General features: G+C 56.7%; 1 long non-coding RNA gene across 2 annotated transcripts; it reads right to left on the bottom strand.

Annotated features, from left to right (window-relative positions):
- Positions 1–10,725: 10,725 nt before the first annotated feature.
- LOC136333227 (uncharacterized) lies at positions 10,726–12,766 on the bottom strand. Of its 2 annotated transcripts, none has more exons than XR_010730993.1 (3): positions 12,611–12,766; positions 11,974–12,162; positions 10,726–11,046 (listed from the first exon to the last, which is right to left on the bottom strand). It is a non-coding gene; the product is annotated as an uncharacterized lncRNA (long non-coding RNA). The 2 variants fall into 2 exon arrangements; XR_010730994.1 differs by having other exon boundaries at positions 10,726–10,894.
- Positions 12,767–13,839: the final 1,073 nt, after the last annotated feature.

Here is a 13,839-nt window from a genome sequence, read left to right as displayed (position 1 = left end):
GAGCCCAGCTCCTTCCCCCCTGCGAGGACACAGGGAGACGACTCCATCCCCACCCACAAACCGGCCACAGAGCTCCCACCAGGACCCAGAGCTGGATGGCGCCTTGACCTGGGACCTCCACCCTCCAAATGGAGACGCCGACGTCTGCTGTTTATAAGTCATCCTGTCTCTGGGGTTGTGTTGCGGCAGCTCCGACAGATGGAAGTCTCTACCTTCTCTGAGGGCGGCTCCCCGCCCCAAGGGGATTGCAGCCCATGGAGGAGGAGGACGCTCCCTGGGACTCCTGACAAGCAGTCAGCAGGCACCAGGGGCCGCAAGTGGCACGGCAGGCTGAGGAGCAGTCCCCACCCACGTGTGCCACCATCAACCCCTCCCCCTGGGAGCAGGACCCTAGATGGCAAAGCCTTCGCAGACGGGATGGAGGGAAGGGTCTGAGAGGAGCCACCCTGGGTCAGGGGGGCCCTGCAGGCACCCAGCGACAGGGACCTTAGAAGACACGGAGGAGGAGAGATAAGGTGGACGTACCAACATCTACCTCCCAGAACCAAAGTGGATTACAAACTAATTTTAAGAACTATCATCTGGAAAAACCAACTTTGGACTAAACTAAGGGGACTCTTCAACCAAGGAACACTGAAGAAGCCACACCGAGACTGGGATTTGGCATGGTGATGGGGCCAACTTGGACTTGGTGAACAGGTTAAGGACACTACTCTTTTATGGATTCTTGCTGTATTGGCCAAGAGTTTGCTTAAAGGCTTTTAATCACTGTAAAAAAAAAAAAATAGAAGACTGGATAAAGAAGATGGGGCACATATACACCATGGTATACTATTCAGCCATAAGAAATGTTGACATCGGATCACTTACAGCAGAATGGTGGAATCTTGATAACATTATGCAGAGTGAAATAAGCGAATCAGAAAAAAACAAGAACTGCAGGATTCCATACGTTGGTGGGACATAAAAGCGAGACTAAGAGACATGGACAAGAGTGTGGTGATTACAGGGGGTGGGGGGAGGGAAGGAGGGAGAGGGGGAGGGGAAGGGGGAGGGGTACAAAGAAAACTGGATAGAGGGTGACGGAGGACGATCTCTCTTTGGGTGATTGGTATGCAACAGAACTAAATGACAAGATAACCTGGAAATGTTTTCTTTGAATATATGTACCCTGATTTATTGATGTCACCCCATTAAAATAAAAATTTATTTATAAAAAAAGAAAGAAACCTTGGAATTATCTTTGCATATTATTAAAATTTACAAATTTTTTTTTTTTAAAAAAAAGAAGAGACGGAGGAGGAGACGCAGACACAGAGGAGAAGCCACGTGGGGACGGAGGCAGAGACGGGAGGGAGGCGGCCACCAGCCCGGGGACGCCTGGAGCCCCAGGAGCTGGGAGAGGCAGGGGGGGACCCTTCCTGCAGCCCCCAGAGGGAGCGCGGCCCTGGGACCCCTGGACCTTGGATGTCTGCCCTCCAGGACGGGGAAACATGAATGTCTGTCATTTAAGCCCCTGGTTGATGGTGATTTGCTGCTTACTCCCAACAGAGAGAAAGGACCTCTCCATTTCTCAGCTGTTGCTACACACACACACACACACCCTTTGCAGGAAGAGCCCCAAACGCCGGCCTGGTTGGGAGCTTGCAGAGATGTTGGCCTACCCGAGGGCTGTGGTCAGCGTCACCCGTTCCATCCCCCACGACACAAGTCAGCGGGCTCAGCCAGCTCTGCGGAGGGACCCTTGGGGCAGCCGTCCCTGCCGAGGGGACCCCAGGGGGACTTTACAGGGAGTGCCCGCCCCTTTGCACGCTCACCTGCACCATCACGGCACCAACACTCCGAGCACCAGACTTCCGAGCAAGGCATCTCAGCTTCCACGCTGCACCTCTCCCCACCCGACGCCCCCAGCCCGTGACCACACTGTCACTCCAGGAGTTCAGACTCTGCAGAGCTCAGTGTCAGCCCCTGTTGAAAGGACACTGGAGCTGCCTCTGTCCGGCATGCAGCCCTGTGAAGAACAACACCGAGACCCAGCCGGCCGCTGTGTGTGTCTGTTCTACGCAGTGGACTCGGCGTTCTTACGCCAGAGTGAGCTCGGGGAAGGAAGACATTAGAAAGAATCATGGCCCTGGCCGGTTGGCTCAGCGGTAGAGCATCGGCCTGGCGTGCGGGGGACCCGAGTTCGATTCCCGGCCAGGGCACACAGGAGAGGCGCCCATCTGCTTCTCCACCCTTCCCCCTCTCCTTCCTCTCTGTCTCTCTCTTCCCCTCCCACAGCCGAGGCTCCATTGGAGCAAAGATGGCCCGGGCGCTGGGGATGGCTCCTTGGCCTCTGCCCCAGGCACTAGAGTGGCTCTGGTCACGGCAGAGCGACGCCCCGGAGGGGCAGAGCATCGCCCCCTGGTGGGCAGAGTGTCGCCCCATGGTGGGCGTGCCGGGTGGATCTCGGTCGGGCGCATGCGGGAGTCTGTCTGACTGTCTCTCCCCGTTTCCAGCTTCAGAAAAATACAAAAAAAAAAAAAAAAAGAAAGAATCACAAGGAAGAGAAAAGGCGTTTGCCGTGTGTACTGAGAAAAATGCACGTGTCCATGGACACCATGGTTCACGGCCACCCTGGGCGGGGTCTGCTGTGGGTATTGCGGTTGAAGCCACGTCGGAAACCCAGGGACAGCCTGCCCCTGGCTGATCCTTAGAACAGGACCAGGGACAACGGCAGGTGCCTGACCCTGGGGTCGTCCTCGTCTGTCCTGCAGACTGACTTAAAAACCATCGTCCTAGGCCCTGGCCAGTTGGCTCAGTAGTAGAGCGTCGGCCTGGCGTGCGGGGGACCCGGGTTCAATTCCCGGCCAGGGCACATAGGAGAAGCACCCATTTGCTTCTCCACCCCCACCCCCTCCTTCCTCTCTGTCTCTCTCTTCCCCTCCCGCAGCCGAGGCTCCATTGGAGCAAAGATGGCCCGGGCGCTGGGGGTGGCTCCTTGGCCTCTGCCCCAGGCACTAGAGTGGCTCTGGTCACGGCAGAGCGACGCCCCGGAGGGGCAGAGCATCGCCCCCTGGTGGGAAGAGTGTCGCCCCTGGTGGGCGTGCCGGGTGGATCTCGGTCGGGCGCATGCGGGAGTCTGTCTGACTGTCTCTCCCCGTTTCCAGCTTCAGAAAAATACAAAAAAAAAAAAAAAAGAAAGAATCACAAGGAAGAGAAAAGGTGTTTGCCATGTGTACTGAGAAAAATGCACGTGTCCATGGACACCATGGTTCACGGCCACCCTGGGCGGGGTCTGCGGTGGGTATTGTGGTTGAAGCCACGTCGGAAACCCAGGGACAGCCTGCCCCTGGCTGATCCTTAGAACAGGACCAGGGACAACGGCAGGTGCCTGACCCTGGGGTCATCCTCGTCTGTCCTGCAGACTGACTTCAAAACCATCGTCCTAAACACGTCCCGGGTGTACCAAGCTCATCCGCACGGTTCCTTGACCGTTTGCCACTCATCCCTGGTTCTGGAAAAAGGAGAGGCCCCCGATGGACCCGTGAGGCCGTGGGCACCCTACGTGGGAGACGTCACCGAGCCCTACGTGACTGAGGACGCAGCCGTCCGCCTGTAGCCAGCAGCCCCTGGCAGGCCCGGCTGCGATGTCACTGTTCACAACAGCCGGTCCCCGGTGTCCGCTCTGTGTGGCCCCGGCTGACCCTGCTATTTATAACCCAGCAGCTCCGGGCAACCGCACAAACAGAGCTCGGACAGCTGGGACTCGGGCGAGGGTGCCTGCCTCCGATGCTCAGATCCTCTTTCTGTAGAGGAACCCACGGGGTCCGAGCGCCAGAGATTCGGAGCTGCCGCTGCCGACCCAACACCCAGCCCGAAGGCCGCGGGGCTCTGGGGAACACATCCGGCAGACACCGTGACCAGACAAAAAAGGGAAGAGGGCCACGTTATCTTTCCGTCCCCACCAGCGGGAAGGGTCCAGATCCGCCCTCATTCGGAGGGTGCCACATTCCCCCAGGCTGAGGTCAACGCTGGCTGCGGGCGGGTGGTGACAAGTCTCAGGGTCCTCTTGCCGCACACAGCCTGGCCTGGCGTCAAACGGGTGTGGTGTGGGTGGAGCCGCGGGCCGGGGAGGCATCGCATGGACACGCGGCGTCCAGGTGCCACAGCGCCGGGCAGCTCCCGTGCCTTTAAAAGGCGAAAGCGGCATCTAAATTGGGAGGCATGCGTTCCTGCTGATAATCTCCCCCGGGCGGGCGGGCTCGCGGGCGCTGTCCTGGCCCCTGGGAATGTGTGAGGGAAATGCTGGGACCAGGTGAGCCACTGGAGCCCCGTGCCCAGAGCTATTCATAGCCTGCCGCTCTCAGGATGTTCTCCGGGCCTGGCCCCTGCCGCAGCCCCTTGAAGTCTCAGGAGAGCAACGCTTTTGGAATTTCGGGCGCGGCTGCCGGGAGGGGCTTGGGTAGAGCAGCAGTGTCCCAGCTGTCCCAGCGTCCCAGCGGCTGCTGCGTGGCCATTTGCGTGCCAATCTCCTGGACCCTGGCAGACTTCACGGGGGGCCCTAACAGCCCCTCCACTTCCTTCTACAGACAGTGCCAATCTCCTGGACCCTGGCAGACCCCACGGGGGGCCCTAGCAGCCCCTCCACTTCCTTCTACAGACTGCCAATCTCCTGGACCCTGGCAGACCCCACGGGGGACCCTAGCGGCCCCTCCACTTCCTTCTACAGACAATGTCAATCTCCTGGACCCTGACAGACCCCACGGGGGGCCCTAGCGGCCCCTCCACTTCCTTCTACAGACAGTGTCAATCTCCTGGACCCCACGGGGGGCCCTAACGGCCCCTCCACTTCCTTCTACAGACAGTGTGAATCTCCTGGACCCTGGCAGACCCCACGGGGGGCCCTAGCGGCCCCTCCACTTCCTTCTACAGACAGTGTCAATCTCCTGGACCCTGACAGACCCCACGGGGGGCCCTAGCGGCCCCTCCACTTCCTTCTACAGACAGTGTCAATCTCCTGGACCCTGGCAGACCCCACGGGGGGCCCTAGCGGCCCCTCCACTTCCTTCTACAGACAGTGCCAATCTCCTGGACCCCACGGGGGGCCCTAACGGCCCCTCCACTTCCTTCTACAGACAGTGTGAATCTCCTGGACCCTGGCAGACCCCACGGGGGGCCCTAGCGGCCCCTCCACTTCCTTCTACAGACAGTGTCAATCTCCTGGACCCTGACAGACCCCACGGGGGACCCTAGCGGCCCCTCCACTTCCTTCTACAGACAGTGCCAATCTCCTGGACCCTGGCAGACCCCACGGGGGGCCCTAGCGGCCCCTCCACTTCCTTCTACAGACAGTGTCAATCTCCTGGACCCCACGGGGGGCCCTAGCGGCCCCTCCACTTCCTTCTACAGACAGTGTCAATCTCCTGGACCCTGGCAGACCCCACGGGGGACCCTAACGGCCCCTCCACTTCCTCCTACAGACAGTGTCAATCTCCTGGACCCTGGCAGACCCCACGGGGGGCCCTAGCGGCCCCTCCACTTCCTCCTACAGACAGTGTCAATCTCCTGGACCCTGGCAGACCTCACGGGGGGGGGACCCTAACGGCCCCTCCACTTCCTTCTACGGACAGTGCCGCTAGGTCACGTCTCCCGAAGAAAAGGGCCTCACGGTCAACATGCGTGAGCGAGTCCTTCGCACATGGGGGTCCCCGGTCCAGGCCGGTCCTGGGGTCATCATCTCCACACGTGCATATTCAGCTGGGCGGCAACTTCTGGGGGCTCTGTCTGCAAAGTGCACCCCAAGTGCAGCTGCATGTTGTCCCCTCGGCCATCGCCTGGGGTGTGAGGTGCCCTCATCCATCGCTGGCCTGGGCTGTGTGACTGGGGCTCTCTGGTCCCACCTCTGCGTGACCAACTCCTCTCCCTCAAGAACGATGGGCAGATCAGCCCACCTGTTCCCCCAAATCCTTCCCGTCACGCAAGCCAAAAGATGGAAGCAGCCCAAGTGTCCACCAATGGATGGATGGATAAACAGAATGGGATGTGTGCACACAGTGGAATAGTACGCAGTCATGAACAAGACCGAGGTTCTGACTCAGGCTACAACCTGGACGGACCTTGAACGCACGATGCTCAGGGGGAAAAGCCAGACACACAGGGTCCCACAGCATGTGATTCCATTGGTGTGAAATATGCAGAACAGGCAAATCCATGGCCCCAGCAGTCAGGTGACTGGTCACCAACAGGAGGAAATCTGGGGGGAATGAGAATGTTTTGGAAATAGATGTGAGGGATATGCTAAATGCCACAGAATTATTCACTTTTCAAGGATTAACTTTACACTATGTGGATTTCACCTCAATAAAATTAAATGTAGACAATACCAAAAAAAAAAAAATTCCCGCAAACATGTCACTCAGAGAAAAGTCCAAATCCAAAGCAGCCCTGTGAGGCGAGCAGGGTCCACTCCCCACCCCCAACCCACATAACCTCAGACACGTCACCCCCACTCCTGGAGGACCTCAGTGCAGGCGGCTTCTGGCCCTGGGACACTTCTCCCTCGATGTCCCCACGGGCAGAGCTTTGCTCACCTGCCACCTGACCGCATACACACACGCACCTGCTTGTGAACGCACACGGGCAAACACAGCACAACGCACAGATGACAGAGTAGTGGATGACACATGTGACAACTGTCAGACAATATAGAACACAATATGTAGATAGAGGATGGATGGGTGATGGATGACAGATAGATACATAGATAGATAGATAGATAGATAGATAGATAGATAGATGGTGGAAGTAAGGATGAATGGATAGAGGGATGGCTGGAAGGAAGGAAGGAAGGAAGGAAGGAAGGGAGGAGAGGAGAGGAGAGGAGAGGAGAGGAAGGAAGGAAGGAAGGAAGGAAGGAAGGAAGGAAGGAAAGAAGGAAGAAAGGAAAGAAGGAAGGAAGGAGGGAGGGAGGGAGGGAGGGGAGGAAGGAAGAAAGGAAGGAAGGAAGGAAGGAAGGAAGGAAGGAAGGAAGGAAGGAAGGAAGAGGGAAGGAAGGAAGGAGGGAGGGAGGGAGGAGGGAGGGAGGAAGGAAGGAAGGAAGGAAGGAAGGAAGGAAGAGGGAAGGAGGGAAGGAGGGAAGGAGAGAGGGAGGAAGGGAGGGAGGGAGGAAGGAAGGAAGGAGAGAAAGAGGAAGGAAGGAAGGAAGGAAGGAAGGAAGGAAGGAAGGAAGGAAGGAGAGGTGGATGATAGATACATAGATGATAATAGATACATGGATGATGCGTGGATAAGAGACAGAGGCATTCAGGTTATTGATAAGTATATGGATAACATATAGACAAGTGATCGGACAGCTGTGTGAACCCAGCAGCCCAGTGCCCCCTGGTAAGGGCCCCTGGACCCCTGCTGCCCTCCTGCTGGTGGGGAGTGGGCGGGTTTCCTGGGGAGAGGGGGACAAGCTGTGTGTCTGAGTCACCCTCGCGGGGTAGAAGGGTGGATGAGACAGGAAAGGTTGTCCGGCAACCATAGCGACGGGTAAACAGACCCACGGGCCCTGCGGCAGGAAGGAGCCCACGAGGTCACCTCGCCGAGCAGGAGGCCAGGCACAGCTGCTGGGCCCCCCTCCCCCGCCATCGCCTGTCCCGGGGCCCCGGCCCAAGGTGGAGAATGACCGCGACGCATCAGGCCAGACGCCCCGGCAGGAGCCCCGGCCCAGGTGAGTCCAGGCCCGGCTCCAGCCGATGTAAGGGGCGCGGTGTGCAGAGTCGTGGGGGGCAGACCAGCCATCGGGGAGGCACTCCGTGCAGATGCCGCGAGCTCTCGTTTAGAAGCCCCTGCGGCGAGGCCCCGACTCCGTGGGGGACCCGGGAACGGAGACCCCCTGAGATGAGGAGGTGGCCCGACCGGCCGCTGGTGCCATCTCGCTCTCGTCCGCCAGGGGGCGCGCGCCTTCCCGCCGCCGCCGCCGCCCCGCGCTCCCGTCCCCGAGGTCGCGCGTTCGCGCCCTGAAGCCACCGGGGGCGCCCTGTAAGTCCACTCAGGGTTAAACCCCGGAGCGATGCACCACAAAAAGACAAATTTATAAAAACAGAAAAAAGACGGGGGGAGCCAGTGGCTGGAGGAGGGGTCTGGGTGGTGTTTAATGGGGACACGTTGTCAGTTGGGAGGCTGAGAAAGTTCTGGAGAGGATACTTTGTGCCCCTGAGCTGTGCAGATGGTAAGTGCTATGTCACCTGTGTTTTGCAATTTGTATAATAACTGTTTATCTAATTATACGTTTTAGAAAACATACATAAGCACAAGGAATTTTTTTTTTTTTTTTTTTTTTTTTTTTGTATTTTTCTGAAGCTGGAAACAGGGAGAGACAGTCAGACAGACTCCCGCATGCGCCCGACCGGGATCCACCCGGCACGCCCACCAGGGGCAACGCTCTGCCCACCAGGGAGCAATGTTCTGCCCCTCCGAGGCGTCACTCTGCCGCGACCAGAGCCACTCTAGCGCCTGGGGCAGAGGCCAAGGAGCCATCCCCAGCGCCCGGGCCATCTTTGCTCCAATGGAGCCTTGGCTGCGGGAGGGGAAGAGAGAGACAGAGAGGAAGGAGGGGGGGGTGAAGAAGCAAATGGGCGCTTCTCCTATGTGCCCTGGCTGGGAATCGAACCCGGGTCCCCCGCACGCCAGGCCAACGCTCTACCCCTGAGCCAACCGGCCAGGGCCAATTTTTTTTTAATTTATTCATTTTAGAGAGGAGAGAGAGAGAGAAGGGGAGAGGAGCAGGAAGCATCAACTCCCATATGTGCCTTGACCAGGCAAGTGCAGGGTTTCGAACTGGTGACCTACACATTCCAGGTCGACGCTTTATCCACTGCACCACCACAGGTCAGGGAGGTGTCCACCCAGGAGCTCCCCCCACCAGCTCCGTGCAGCCTGGGCCTCCTGGACATGCACACTGTGGAGAAGCAGGGTTGGGTCCTGAAGTGTCCCGTTCTCTGAGCCTCTGCAGAAGCCCAGCTTCAGGCCCGAATCCCAGAGACAACCCCACCGCCCCCTGAGAACATCCCAGGATCACCCACTCAACCCAGAAGTTGGGGGTCTGGGAAAACAGCACAGCCTACAACTTCTCACTCTCTGGAGGACCTGAGTTGAGCAAGACATAAAAAAATTCTCAAGAATCTAAAAGGTCACAGTGGCAAGGGGGCATCTCCCCTTTGATAAACAGATAAGCAGAATTTGATCCATCCACATAGGGGAGTATTATGCAGCCATGAAAAGGAAGGACACTCTGATACAGGTGACAACATGGATAAAATCTGAGGACGTTACATGGAATGAAATAAGCCTAATAACCTGAGAAAGTCGTGTGTCTGCACACCACTGTGAGGCCGGACTGAGGGACACGCTGACCAAGCACCCTGGTGTGGGATGTTATCCACCACATGAAGAGAATAGAAGAGAAAAACCACATGGTCATCGCAATGGTGCAGAGAAAGCATTTGGAAAAAAAAAAAGTCCAACATCGTTTCATGATAAAAATCTCAATAAACACTCAATAAACAAGACAGAGGAACCAGGGACCTCAAAGTGATGATGGGGTCTAGGACATGCCCACTGTCAGCAGCATACATACTTACCCTTCATGTAAGTTTTACCTCAACTTGTAACAGTTACAAAGCTAGCAGGGCGGGCCCCTCCTCCGGCTCTGACGGAAGCACAGACTCTCGAGGTCTGGCCATCTGGGCATCTGTGGTCACCGAAAGCCAGGGGAGGGGGAAGGAGGAATGGAGGGAGAGCTTGGCTGTGGCTCAAGGAACACGAGGTCCAGTGCACAGTTGACCCCAAGCTGCTCAGCCCAGTGTGGTCCAGGAGATAATGGGGGCAGTGGGGTCCCTGGGCACCGGGGAGCATTGTGAAGCTCTGGAAATAGCAGGCAGTGCACCAGAAGAGACAGTATAGGCAGTGACCTTCCCCAAGGTCACACCGTCCTTAGGGAGGTTGTGTGACCTTCCTCGGCAGAACAGATCGGAGTGGGGGGGGGGGGAGGATGGCCTTGTGAAGCCTTAGGCAGCCGGAGACTTAGCTACCTGTGTCCAGCCTCCCCACAAGCCACCCAGGGAGGCAGGCAGGTGACCAGGACCGAGGAGGAGGCTAGGGAGAGACAGCCGACCCCCGGGGACCCGGGGCTCATTTCTGCTCGAGACCCTGACTAAGCCGCTCTCTTCGCCCCCATCCTCTGCCGCACAACCTCATGACCCAGAGCAAAGTTAACAGGGTCCTTGGAGGAAATGAGCTATGTTTCATTTGGAAATGCAACAAAGCAAATGTTACAACCCACTGTTTACCGCCAAGCACTTTTCTGTGACTTTGAGGAACAGTTTACAAACAAAAGGCTACAATGTTTCAGATCAAAAGAGGACGTAAAAATTCTGTGCAAGCTTTTGCTTTCTTTCTTTCTTTTCTGGGTAGAACTTTTTCCCATTATATTCTTAATTTTTGTCTGGAATTATTACCTCCTTGAACCAAAAGCACATTTCTTTTTTGTCTCAGGAAGAAAAAACAATTATGCTATTCAATTTTTTGGCTACAAAGATGTACTGTAATATGAAGTAATAAAAAAGAAAAAGCAATATAAAGTAAGAGTTAGACAGATTAAATTACCTAATAGAAACCTGAGACAGGGAGGCCAGTCGGCTTTATTGAGAAAGCTTTTTACGAACGTGCAATCAATAATAAAGTTTATACATCCTGTTTTATGATTTGATTAAAAAATTCTTCCATTTATTAAATAAGTCCACATCATTCTACAAGTAATGAAACAGCTGTGGTGGATCTCAGGTCATTTTTCTTGGGGGAACAGTCAGCGTTCTGCACGGCCCCGCGGTTCTACAGTGCCTCCTCGGACGGACGCTGACTTGAAAGTCTGGAACGGATCCAGTTTATCCGGGGGGGACGAGGGACGTCCGCGGTGACCGGCAAAGTGGGAGATGCAGGTGTCAGCGTTCGGAACCCCGCATGTGCTCACAGCGCGACGTTTGTGGGAGGCAAGCGCGTGGCTGTGATTTAGGACACTGTCTAGATAGAAGCCGTAGGACCATAACAAAGAGCTTTAATATCAGGGATTCGATATTTGAGACGGGAGCCTCTGGGCCGAGCTTACCACACTGGGCCCCAACTCCCCAGCCGAGGGTGCTCAACTTGCATTTCGCAGTGTGGCTGAAGACACCTGTCCCTGGGCGAGGGCAGTGCGGCACCAGGAAGCCGCTCAGGTGTACACGAAGCATCATACGGACGCTCACGTCTGTGTGGCCTCCCTCCCCGCACCGGGCTCGGCCGGGTCTCTGCCCACCGTGACGTGCTGGCTATTGGGCGCAGGGCGGCTGGGAGCTTGGGCCACGTAACAGGGAGCATCGTCTGCCCGTGCGTACGGCCACGGGCCTCAGATCTCAGCTCCACCACGTCCAGCAGACTTCGCGGAACCCCGGGTGTGACATTAGAAAGATGGTACGACTTCCAGAAATGCCTCGCCCGCTCCAGTGTTAGGTGTCCACCGGGCATAGAAAACCTGCTGCCCATCGGCCACCTGGTCCTCCGAGGGCCATGTGCACAGACAGAGCGAGGAGGCTGGACAGGAAACTCACTGCCCCTGGGTTTCCTTGGCAACCCCTCCCTGCCAGCTCCAGATACACACACTCTCACATGGCCACAGTCACAAACAGCCCCCCCCCCCCCAACACACACACACCCTCTGTGTACAAATGTTTTATCCCTAAATCCCAGTGCAGGCAGATGGCAGCGGTGAGCGCTGGAATTCTGGAGTGACATATTCCTAACTATAAAAACGCTGACCACCAGAACTTTGGGCATCGGCCCCACCTCTCAGCAGAATGTTCCAGATAGCTTCTGCATGGGATCGGCATGTCACTAATAGCCACGGGTGAGGACACGGTGAAAAAATGCCACCTCTTCATTTATGCACAAGCACCTCTCTCCCCCACTCACCTGCCTCCTGAGTCCTTGTAGGTCAGGGGCCTAGCGTGGTGGGGACCCAGTTGTTGGGTTCAGCACCAACGGCCTCACCCCGCTGTGCTGAGATGGAGGGGGTTCATTTACTCCTCACCACAAAGGACTCCGGCTTCCCCGAACCAGCCAGCCTGTCCGACGACCCGGGAGGCCAGCTCCTGAGGAAAACTGATTCCACATACGAGGAAGGAGGGAGAGAGAAGGACCAGTATCCTCAGGATCTTATAGGAAAAGAATCCACTTTTGCAGGAAAAGAGAAAAGGAGAGAAAGGATGCCCCCTGCTGCCTGTGTGTGCTAGGGGACACGGGTCGTGGCTTTTGCTTGACCAGAGGTGCCCTGGGGTAAGAACACAGCCCCTTTGCGTGTGAGGTTCAGTGGGGCCTCAGGGGTGCCGCAGGGAGGGTCCCCGCGAGAACCAGCCCAGGCCAGGGGTCCCTGCGGGGCCACCACCTTGCGCACGAGAAGGGGGCACTGCATCAGGCGCCCAAAACTGACCGAATGCCAAAGAGGCCCCCTCCTCCGGGGAGCGCGCACCTTGGCAGAACTTGAGGACCAGCCCCTGAGGGACAGCGAGAAGAGGTAACGCGGCCTTTGCCAGAAAGAGGAAAACCTCACCCTCTGTCTGAGGAAAAGCAGCGGTCTGCGGGAAACCTCTCTGCTCGGGCGCCTCTTCTGGCTCTCGGATCCTGAAACCAGAGGTCTCCGGAGCTGAGCGGAGGAAGTCTTAAAAAAAAATTAAAATGTTAACAAGGGTCACAATCTGTCAGTATCTCCACCCAGAATAGTGGGTCCGCGGTTCCTCCTTCCGCCAGGCCAGCTGCGCTCCCGAAATAGAGCTGCTGCGCGCGCGCGCGCGCGCGCGCGGGTATCAAGTAACGCGCAGAGGTGTGTGCCCGACACATGCTGTCCGCGCACCCCGCGGAGACGGCTTTAGGGTGTTGAAATCCACTCCGCTTGTGCTGTGGTCACAAATAAACCGTCCCGCTCGGCTCCCAGGCGTCCAGGAGCCGTGGGCTTGGCAGCATCTGGACAAACCTTCCTTCTGCACCGCGGGTGCCGAGCTGGAGAAGTCCCCTTGTTCCACCGTGTCCGTCCGGTCCACGGGTGAGGACCCACATCAGAGTCCCTTTATGTAAAAACACAAACAAGAAACAAAACACACTCGTCTCTCTGCCACTTTCTCTGGGGTAATTACCTCTGTCTGCACCACAATCTTTTTTTAAACTAGATGTATTATTATAAGAACTGGTAACACTCTGAAACTTTCAGGGGTGCAGTGTTATCATTCCACGAGTATCTGCTGCGTCCCCCACGTCCAGACTCTAGTTTCCATATATTTGACCCTTTTACCCAATGTGCCCTTTTTCTACGCCCTCCCCACCCTTTGTTGTCTGTGCCTGTGTTTGATTGTTCTGTTACTTTTCTGGTTCCTATTCTACACTCATGGCAACATTATTAGCAATAACCAAAGCAGCACATGGAAACAATCATTCCTTTGGGAGCTAATGCTGCAGGTCTCAGGACCCCGGGGCCCTCCGCATCCACCGTGACCCTCCCTCTGAGCTCCAACGACGCTGAGCTGGCTTCCATGGCAACCCCTCACGGTGCCCTGACCCTGTGTACGCAGGTCCATCGTCCAGCAGATGAGAGCTTGGGCTGTACCTCGATTTTGACACCATAACCATCCCCTTGAATGCACCCATACACTCAGAGCAGGTGTGTGACCTGCACGAGACCAACATCTCTGCTTACAGAGAAGGATTTCCACGCTGAGTGAAAAAGTCCAACAGCTGATAACTCGGAGGTGGGCGCACACATCCACCACCAGGTGAGCACGCTCCCCA

This window comes from Saccopteryx bilineata, chromosome 4, assembly GCF_036850765.1.
Source record: "Saccopteryx bilineata isolate mSacBil1 chromosome 4, mSacBil1_pri_phased_curated, whole genome shotgun sequence".
NCBI classification, from domain to species: domain Eukaryota; kingdom Metazoa; phylum Chordata; class Mammalia; order Chiroptera; family Emballonuridae; genus Saccopteryx; species Saccopteryx bilineata.
This window is presented reverse-complemented; position numbering and strand designations above follow the sequence as displayed.